Raw genomic sequence first — 11571 nt, 5'->3', positions numbered from 1 at the left:
ATTTCTCTCTCTGTGTTTATGTGTTTTTCATATGTGCATATTATTTATAAAGCCACTGTGTTTCTACTTTGGTAGGTTGAGAACACACCTCTCAGTGTATACGATACTGCAACCTTCAGGTGACATCATCAAACAAAGAAGATTGACATTTGTTCTTCTAACATATTTTAGTTTGCTAAAGTTGCCAGAATGCAATATACTGGAAATGTAATGGTTTTTATAAATGGAATTGCAAGTTTACACTTATAAGGCCATGAAAATGTCCAAATTAAGGGAGCAATAAGAGGCTACCTTCACTCAAGAAATCTGGTGCCATTTGGAACATCTCTGTCAGCTGGGAAAGCAGGTGGCTGGTGTTTGCTGGGGTCTTTGAATTCTGGACACCTCTCTTAGCTGAGAAGCCGTGGCAATATCTTCTAGCTCTCTTTTATTTATAAGGCTTCCCTGGGGGCATTTCCTTCTGCATCTCCAAAAGTCTATGGCTGTGTGGGCTCTGTTGTCTCTGCAACTTTTCAAAATGGTTCCCTCTTACAGGGCCAGTGTGAAACCCAAATTGAATGGATGGAGACACATCTTTGTGGAAGCACCTAATCAAAAGGTACTACACACCATTGAGTGCATAACATCTCATGGAAACAATAAAAAGATCCCCCCCAGCAATACTGAATCAGGGTTAAAGAACATGCCTTTTCTGGAATACAATAGTTTCAATCAGCACATACACCCAAAAGATGTGTTCATTCCATATACAAGATACATTCTATCACAATATCAGAAAGCCTTCAACTCATTCAGTACAATATAAATACAATGCAAAGGAATCTCTCAACGTCAGCTACAGGCATGGTCATAAAGCAAAGTCTCCTCTGATGTGGACCTGTAAAATTCAGAACACATTATCTGCTGCTAATATACAAAGGAGGGACAGTCACAGCATACAATTCCATTTTCACAGGTGAAAAAATTAGAAGGAACACAGAAGTTACCAGATGCAAACAGTTCCAAAACCTGGAGGGAAATGCCATTAGATTTCAAAATCTGTGAGTCATTTATCCTTAGGGCTTTAGAAAGCAGCAATCCTACTCTTTCCAAGACCTTCTTAGGGGCCTGGCATCTCTATAAATGCTGGGGAGGGAATTGCAGCCTTGGAGGGCATTGGGGAGATCACTTTTTTCTTGGCTCCACCCTCTCCAAGCATAGGGGCAACATCTGGGCTCTCTGCTATTTCAAAGGCAGATACTCAACCCCCACAGAACAGTGTGGTGGCAACAAGGATCTCTGTAATCCCTAAGTAATGTGCTCCACCTTCTCTGAGGCCTGGGACAGTGAAATTCTTCCCCTTTACCTTTGGCACAAATGCATCCTCTCCAAGAACATGGATGGGTCCACTCTGAAGCTTGAGGTTTCTTGGCTTCAGACATTAGCTACCATGGTTCTGTCTTTGAAGTCACTTTTCTTTCAATCTGTCCCTTTTCTGCCCCATTCAGTGCAAATTGGCTGTGATCTATTTATACAGATCCCATTACATTCTTCTTGATTTTCTACATAGCATGCTGTGATCATGCTTATCAGACAATAGACTTTCCACAAATATTTTCTGGATGATTCCATCTCAAATCCTTGCTTGTCCTGTAATGGCTGATTGCTTAAATCCTCACATGGGGCAGTACTTTCTGGGATCTCATTCTCTGGAAGCCCAGAATTTTCTAGACCATCAATTTCTGGTTTCATTTTACCCAAAAGTACAGTTCTCAGCTTATTTCTTTCTTGTTACATTTCATTATAAACTGTAAGAAGAAACCAGGCTGTAACTTCAACATTTAATTTGGAAATCTCTTCAGCTAATCTTCCCCACTCATGGCTTTTAAAATTTGCTTTCCATCTAAAACCAGTAGACAATTTTGCCAGATTCTTGTCACTTTGAAAAAGGATCGTCTTCCTTCCAGTTTGCAATAATACATGCATCATTTGTGTCTAAGACCTTATCAGAGGTGTCAATAGAGTCCATGTTTCTACCAAAAGCCTCTTCAAAGCACTCTAGGCCTTCTCTATCAATCTCCCCACAACTCTTCCAAAATCTTCCCCTTATCCATTTAAAAATAAATTCCAACGTATTTGGTATTTGCAATCTACAGCAGCACCCCATTTCTCTGGTACCAAAATTTGGTTTAGTTTGCTAAAGCTGTCAGAATACAATACAACAGAATTGGAACAGATATTTTGTATGCTGTATATCAAGTCATATTTCATCCTTTTTCCATGTAGCTATTCTGTTATTTCAGCCCCATTTGTTGATTTTATTTTTGCAAGCTCATGGGCTGGGAATTGAACCCAGGTCTTCCATATAGCAGACAAGAATTCTACCACTGAACTACCATTGTACCCCTGGAATAACTTTCATGAAGAGGATTTATTAACTTGCAAGTTTAAATCTCTAAGGCCAGAAAAATGACCAAATTAAGGCACCAGCAAGAGGTTACCTTCACTCAAGAAAGGCTGGTGCCATCTTGAGCAACTCTGTCAGCTGAGAAGGCACATAGCTTGTGTTTGCTGGGGTCTTTGACTTCTGGGCACCTCTCTCAGCTGGTAGGACCCATGACAGTGTCTGCTAGCTTTCTCTCCTTGTTTCATAAGTCTTCCCTGGGGGCATTTTCCTTTTGTCTCTACAAAGTTCCATGGCTCTGTTGGCTCTGAAACTTTTTCCAAAATGGTTTCCTCTTAAAGGTCCTCAGTATGCTACCCTACCTAGGATGGGTGGAGATACATCTCCATGAAAACCACTTAATCAAAAGGTACTATCCACAATTGAGTAGGTCACATCTCCACAAACAATCAAAAAGATCCCACTCAGTAATGTTGAATCAGGGTTAAAAACATGGTTTTTCTCAGTTACACAACAGTTTCAAAGCAACACATCACTCTTTCCTGTCAAGACACCAGTTAGCTGAATTCATTTTCTGATTGACCAATTAAAACAAAATTGAATTAAAATTGAGTTCATGTTTTAAACAATTATCAAACTAGCAAAAGCTTTAAGTATTTTCCACATAAATGAATCTTGGAGAAACTGTTAAAACAAGAAAAAAAAGGAGTTTCCAGGAAACAAGTATCTTGAATCCACAATTTTTCTCTACCTGTCTCTGTCTGCCTTATAATAATCCATGGACCAAACAAGTAAATATGTACTTAAGAGTGCAAGGGACAAAATACGGATTAGGAAAATAGGAAGAAAAAGAGTGAAGGGCAAAAAAAAATTATACAAGCAAAATTTGAAAAAAAAATGCCATAATGTAGTCTACTAATGGAATCCATTGTATAATATACCTTGACTCACACAGGCCAGAGAAATTTCCACAAAATTGCAACTCTATCCTTCACTTCACTGGCAAGACTTAGAAAAGGCAACAATTGTAGCATATTAAGAGTCTGCCTCTTTAACCCTGTATTAGAATGTCCTATTTAACACCTATTGACAGCATGAGATTGGGAATATAACAACTTTTACAAAGTGAAGAATGACTATCAATGATGACCATTTTTACATATCTTATTCAATTCCATGAATATGGTGTCATTGTGGTGTTTATTATTGAGATATGTGTATCAAATTAAAGTTTGTTTACATTTGAAGCCTGAACAAAATTGAGATATGATGTCTAAATTTTATCTAATGCAAATAAATATGAAATTATAAAATCAATTATATTTCATCAAAGCACTGAGAAATGAATAAGCCTTAAAGCAAAGGCTCAGTATTTCTTTTTTAAGTGAGATATATTTGTTCTATGTGTATGTATATAATATTCTATTGAGACTAAATCCAGTGAATACCAATATCCTATATTTTAAGGGACCTAAAAGATTCATCTGCATCACTATATTTTAGTAATGGACATGCTAATGAAATATATGGTATATTTTACCTAAATTCTGCTGTTACTTTTGACAATATAATTATCTGGTAATTCTTGGTCACTGATCATTTCTGTAAACCAAGAAATTGGTTTACAAATTTGCTGGTTTGAAACTGTTCTGTACCCAAGAAAACCCATGTTCTTTTAATACAATCTTCTGGGTTTAGACCTATAATTGGGTGGGAACTTTTCATTAGGCTGTTTCCATGAAGATGTGGTCCTGCCCATTCAAGGTGAGTTTTAATTCACTTACTGGAGTCCTTCAAGAGGGAGATCTTTTTGAGAAAGCACAGATGCTCAGATAAAGAAAACACCCAGAGAGATGCTAATCTAAGAGATGAAATGCAGATATTGCCCAGGAAAAGCTAAGAAAGGAAACATAGATGCTTTGAGAGAGAAATACTCCAGCGATGCTAAGAGAAGACCCACAATGCACAGAGTGAAGCCAGGGGAACCAGAAGCTGAAGCAACAAACCAGGAGCAAGGACATGCAGAGGCCATTCATGTGCCTTCTCATATGATGGAGGTGTTCCAGATGCTGGTAGCCTTTAATCAGAATGCAGAAATCATCTCAATGCTTACATTCAGACATTTTCATGGCCTTAGAACTGTAATTTGTAATGTAATAAATCCCCTTTGGAAAAGCCTATCCATTTCTGGTATATTGCCTTCTGGTAGCTTTAGCAAGCCAAAACACAAGTAAAGATTAATTTTTAGCAAATCATTCACCCCTACAGAAATTCTCTAACTATATGAAACTGGAAACATTGTACAGAATATATGGAGTTTGCAATTTCATTCCATCTTTTCTTCAAATTGGTATGCCTGTTAATGAATATTTTAGGACTATTTAACTGATTGTTTACAGGTGTGGCTGATTTCATTTTAAAAGGACATAGAATGTAGAAAAAACTACAGAACATGAATATTTTTTTAAAAAGATCAATCTGAAAGACTTAAACCATTTCCTCAATTCTCATATAGTCTGAAGTCATAAAGTAACATGTTCTTGGGAACAATTTTACAAACATTAAACTTATGAAAAAGAAAAGGTATGACAATTGTTACCATATACTTTTAAGTAGTTACTAGTGTTAGGAATTTTGTGGGCATTATTTTACACAATCTTCGTAGCAATTTGAAAACTAAATAAATTAGTATCCTTTTATAATGAGAAAATGCATGACAAGCTAGATAAATAATTCATTGAATTCACACAACTATTTAGCAGAGCCAGGTTTCAAGCTCAAATTTCTTCAACTCAACATGCTAAGCCACTGGACCATATAAGCAATCATAGTGTGGCATGCAAAATTTTGGAATCAAAACAAACTATATCTTTGAGTATTTGAATACTTTTTGCAAAGTCATGAAACTTAAAAGGCACACTTTACAAATAATAGTAAAATAAAGTATCTTCTAGATTTATTAACTAGTAGAGTAAATTTAAAATTAATTTTTAAACTTGTCAGAAAACCAAATTACTAAGGGTAAAGGGATTATGAAATAGGTAGTGGATGAAGGTAGTTATAAATACTAGCCATGAGCATGTTATCTGTGGCAGAAACAAAGACACTAATTGTTGAGTATTTTTCTTTATGTTGTTCTGAATATGTATACACACATAGAGATATTCACATATCCATATATATGAAGTAAATATCTCTTACCCCCATATCACAAACATAATTTGTATTAACCTTGTATCATAGTAATAAATTTACAGGGTAAGAACAACTATCAGCAAGTACTTGGCATTCTCCTTTCAGCAAAGGGTTAGTGCATTTTCCATTATTTGCCAGATAGTTGTATCATGTTAGGCAGAAGTATAACTACATATTTTTTTACTTGGGTATGAAGCATGGGTTAAATAGATGTGTATGATTTCTAAATTGAGAAACATTAAACTGAGATGAATAATTCATGTTTCAACTTGGGCATTTTTATATGTTCAGTTTATTGGTTCGTCAAGTTAGCATTAGCCTGATTTTCTTTGTGAATGTATTTCATTGATGAAATTACATTAGTGATCAGTTTATTTCATCTTCAATTCATTGCATCTGCAATCAACAACAGAGATTACCCACAGAAATATGGAATCTCTCCATTAAGTTGAAGGTGTTAAAACCAGAACTGAGGATTTCAGATTGCAAAAAGATGAGTTTCTACTTCTACTTTGGCCAGTCAGTTTCTACTGGGAAATTCAAGTTCATCTTCATGGAAGTTTCCAACTCACAGCCTGCCCTACAGAATTCAGATTTGGCAATCCTCACAGTCATTTTGTAAAAAAAAAACAACAAAATTTCTTAACATGTTTTTGTCAATTCTTTTGAAAACTGCTCACCAGGCATCTATGACAAATATCACACAATGAGTTGGCTTAAGCAGCAGGAATTTGTTGGCTCATGGCTTTGAAAGTTAGTAGTCCAAAGTCAAGATATCAGCAAGGCTTGCTTTCTCCCCAAATTCTTTAGCATTCAGGTGCTTGTTTGCTGCAGTTCTTGCAGTTATTGGGATTTTATCTGTTCTTTATGATACATGGAGGTGTCTCTCTCCTTGTTTATGCTTTCTTTGTTTCCATTGACTGCTAACTTTTACTGTATGGTTTTCTAAAACCTCTGGTTTCCAGTGCCTTCTCTTAATGTAGTTCTCATTGATATTAAGACCCATTCTCATTCATCTCCAATGAAACTATTATATTCAAAATGTCATATCTGTGAAAGTGTTTACATCCATGGCTATGAGACTTAAGATAAGGACTATGCTCAAGTTGGGGTACATAATGCAATCTACCACATTCTGCCCTCTGGAATATAAAATAAATATTTATCCTACATGCAAAATCTGTTAATAAATTCCAATATACAGAAATATGAATGTGAAAGGCAAATTCAGTGAGACCACAGACAGAAATGATCAATATGTCATTGCAAACTGGAGGGAGGTGATCCTAGTTTTAATGTGGCAGAACATTTGGCAAAATTGAATCCTTGCTTTAGATGGAAGGTAGAATTTGAAATGACTAGCTGAGATACTTAACAGAAGAGATTTTTAAACAAAATGTGGAAGATCAATTCTGGCTTCTCCTACAGCTTATAGTAAAATATGAGAGGAAATGGATAAGATGAGAACTGAAATATTGTTTACAAAGAAACCAGAAACTTTCAGTTCAGAAAATTCTGAGCATTTTTAAAAAAGAGACCTCAAAGACTCATGCCCCTCCTGAGGATTTAGCCAAACATGGAAACAACCATACATTTCAGTATAAGACAGGATTGAAGATGAAGTTATCCAGAAAAGATTTGTGGAAAGTCTTGTTGTCTAATGATTGTGATCATTGTATGCTACATGGAAAACTGACAAGTTTTTTTTTAATTTTTTATTTTTTGTGGGATCTGTACAAATGGAACCACTGCCAATCTGGACTAAAAGGGATAGAAAACAATCTAATGAACTATCCCCTGCACAATCTGTGTCCATGTACCCAGTTTTCTTTTCAATTTCTTCCTATAACAAAGGGGAAGATTTATCCTATGACTGTCTCTCCTTTGTGTATTGGAGGCAGATAATTTATTCTAAATTCTGCAGGTCCACAGCCAGAGGAGATTTTACCTAGGACAGGACATGCCTATAACTGATTTTGATGAAACTGTGTACTTAATATTGTTACTGAAATGATGCTTTTTTGTTATTGTGATGTAATGAACATATTTTGCTTATGGAAAGAACATGTCTTTTGGGTGTCTAGAGGGTGGAATATGCTGGTTTGTATCTGTTATGTACCGCAGAAAAGACAATGTTCTTTTAATCCACCCTTATTGGGGCAGACCTAGTGTTCAGTAGGCTCTTCTGCTTAGGATATTTCCATGGAGATGTAACCCAGAACATTCAAGATGAATCTTTATCCTTTCCTGGAGTCCTTTATGAGGCAGAGCTTGAAGATACTTAAACAGAGAAATAGAATGGCACAGGATTTCTGTCCCAGGTTTCCAGGAAGGTCCACACCCCTGGGAGTCATGTCCCACATAGACAAAGGGAGGGTGGTGAGTTTGCTTGTTGTGTTGCCTGGAGAGAGAGGCCACATCTGAGCAACAAAAGAGGCTCTCCTGGGGGTGACTTTTAGGCCTAAATTTTAAGCAGACTTGACCTATCCTTTGTGGGGCTAAGTTTCATATGAACAAATCCCAAGACTGGGAGCTCAGCATATTGCTTTTGTTGTCCACATGCTTGTGAGAATATCAAGAATTCAACTTGGAGAAGTTGAGTTTCTCCTTGTGCTCACCATTTCCCAAAGTCATTTGTATTTTGCTTTAGAAATATCTATTCAAGTCTTCTGAATATGTGTTTAAAACACATATTTATGTGTTAAACACTATGTTTAAAAAACTTATTTTTAAAATTTGATTATTTGTCTTCTTATTTTTAAGTTGTGGGATTTTTTATTCACCACTGGTATTAAACTCCTATCAGATATATATTTTTCCAAATATTTTCTCCCATTGAGTCAGCTGCCTTTTCGATTTCTTGACAAAGTCCTTTGAGGCGCAGAAAATTTTAATGTTGAAGAGGACACATTTATCTATTTTTTTACATTGCTTATACTTCAGGTAAAATGTCTAAGTAACCATTGCCTACCACAAGATTTGAAGATGCTTCCCTATACATTCTTTTGGGGTTTTATGGATCTGGTTCATAGTCTTAGGTCTTTGGTCAATTTTCAGTTAATTTTTGTAAAAGGTGTAATTTAGGGGTACTCTTTCATTTGTTTGGATATGATTATCCACTTTACCTAGCACTATTTAATAAAGAGATTATCCTGTCCCTTTGGGGTAGATATGGCTGCCTTTTCAAATATCAATTGGTCATAGATGTGAGGATCTATTTCTGAACTGCGTTGATTAATATGTCTGTCTTTATGTCAGTATCATGCCATTCCACCACTGTAACATTGCAGTATGCTTTGAAGCAGCGTATGTGATTTCAAGCACTTCATCCTTCTTTTTCAAGATGTTCGTAGCTATTTGGGGCCCATTGCCATTACAAATAAAATTGATAATTGACTTTTCCTAATATTCCAGTATACTGTTGGAATTGTGATTGTGATGGTGTTGAATGTGTAAACAAATTTGGGTAGAACTGATATCTTAATGATATTTAGTCTTCCAAACCCTGAACACAGAATGTACTTTCATATGTGTAGGATTCTTTTAAATTTCTTTTAGAAATATTTATAGTTTTCTGTGTACAGATCCTTTAGATCTTTTGTTAAATTGATCCCTAAGTATTTGATTCTTTTGTTGTTATGGTAAATGGATTTTTTGTCTTGATTTCTGTCTTAGATTGCTCATTACCAGTGTATAGGAACTCAGTGACTTTTTGCATGTTGATCTTGTTTCCTGCTACTTTGCTGAATTGGTTTATTAGCTCTAGTAGATTTATTGTAGATTTTTGAGGACTTTATATAGGATCATTCATCTTACAGATAGTGAAATTTTTTACCTCTTTTATTTCTTTTTCTTGCCTAATTGCTCTTGCTAGAATTTCTAGCCAAATAGTGCATAAAAGTGGTTAACAGTGGACAAACTTGTCTTGTTTCAGATCTTAGAGGGAAAGCTTTCAGTGTTTCACCACTGAGAATGATGTTAGCTGTGCCCTTTATCAAATTGAGGAAATTTCCTTCTATTCACATGTTCTGATGTATTCTTTTATGAAGGGATGCTGGATTTTGCCAAGTGATTTTCTGCATTGATCAAGATGATCATGTGTTTTTTTTTTCCCTTGGTTTGTTAATGTGGTGCATTACATTTATTGATATTCTTGTGTTGAACCTCTCTTGCATGTCTGAGATTAAACCCACTTGATTATGGTGTATAATTATTTTGGTGTGTTGTCAACTTGAGCAGGATTGGTATTAATTCTTTGGAATTATTGGTAGAATTTACATGTGAACCCACCTGGCCCCGTGATTTTTTTTTCTTGGAAGTGTTGTGATAAGTGATTCAATTTCTTTCCTTGTAATTGCTCAGTTGAGACCATCTTTTTCTTCTTGAGCCAGTGTAGGTTGCTTATGTGGTTTTAGGGATTTATCCCTTTTATCCGAGTTTTCTAATTTGTTGGCATACAGTTATTCATATTAACTTCTTATGATCCTTTTTATTTTTGTGGGTCTGTAGTTAAGTGCCCTTCTCATTTCTGATTTTTCTTTGCATCTTCTCTCTCTCTTTTTTTGTCAGTACACCTAAGATTTGTCAATTTTATTGATCTTCTCAAAGAACCAATTATTTTTATCCCCAATATCAGTTATTTCTGTCCTAACTTTTGTTATATCTTTCCTTCTGCATGCTTTGAGCTTAGTTTGCTACTCTTTATTTCCTCTAGGTGAATCATTAGGTCCTTGAATTTTAAATCTTTCTTCTTTTTTAATAAAGCCATTGAGGGGTATAGATTTACCTTTCAGTACTCTATTCACTTTATCCCATAAGTTTTGATATGTTGTGTTCTTGTTTTCATTCATCTTGAAATACTTACTGATTTATTTTGCAGTTTCTTTAGCACACTCTTTGAGTGTGTTGTTTAACATCAGTTTTATCATTCTCTGCCTCTTCTTGATTTCCAGCTTCATTCCATTATAGTCACATAGAGTGCTGTGTATAATTTTAATGTTTTTTAACTTATTGAGACCTGATTTGGACACAACACATGGTCTCTTTTGGACAGTGATCCATGAGTACTTGAGAAGAATGTGTATCCTGCTGTTTTGGGGTGGAATGTTCTCTATATATGTTAGGTCTAGTTCAATTATCATTTTATTCACTATCTCTGTTTCTTATTGACTATCTGTCTCTCCAATTACTATTTTAGAGTTGTCTATTTCTTCCTTATGCTTTGCCAGTGCTGTCTCACATTTTGGGACATCCTGATTAGGAACATAAATATTTTTGACCATTATTTCTTCTGGATGGATTGCCCCTTTCATTAATACATAATGTCCTTCTTTGTCTCACAACAGTTTTGCATTTAAAGACAATTTTGCCTGATATTAGTATAGCTAACATAGCTCTTTCTTTCTCTTTTTATTTTCTTTTTTTTTCAATAGCATGGGCAGGCACTGGGAATTGAATCCTGGTCTCCAGCATGGCAAGTAAGAACTCTAGCACTGAGCCATGATGGCTGACCCCCAGTTCTTTCTTGGTTACTGTTTTCATGGAATATCTTTTTCCATCCCTTCACTTTCAAAATTTTCTTTCCTTGGTTCTAAGGTGAATCTCCTGTAGACAGTATATCATCAACATTTTAAATCTAAGCTGCAAAAATGTGTCTTTTGATTGGAGAGTTTAATCCATTAACATTCAATATTATTACTGCAATGCTCTACTTACTTCAGATCTTTAATCCCTCAGACTTTATGTCATAATTGATTTTGTATTCTCTTTCCTACCCTTATAGTTACACTTACTGATAATCTTCATTTATGCATCCTCTTCCAGGGCTTTCTCTCCTGTTTTTCTTTAGATGTCTATGGTATTTTTGTATGGCTTTAATCATTTTGCATAATAATCATTTGAATAAGTTAAAAAGATTACCCAATTCATTCCAAGCAGTGCAATTCACAATTGATCAGAAAAGATACGTAATGAGATTAGTTGACTATAAACAC

This window comes from Tamandua tetradactyla, chromosome 4 (assembly GCF_023851605.1).
Source record: "Tamandua tetradactyla isolate mTamTet1 chromosome 4, mTamTet1.pri, whole genome shotgun sequence".
In the NCBI taxonomy this organism is placed as follows: Eukaryota; Metazoa; Chordata; class Mammalia; order Pilosa; family Myrmecophagidae; genus Tamandua; species Tamandua tetradactyla.
This window is presented reverse-complemented; position numbering follows the sequence as displayed.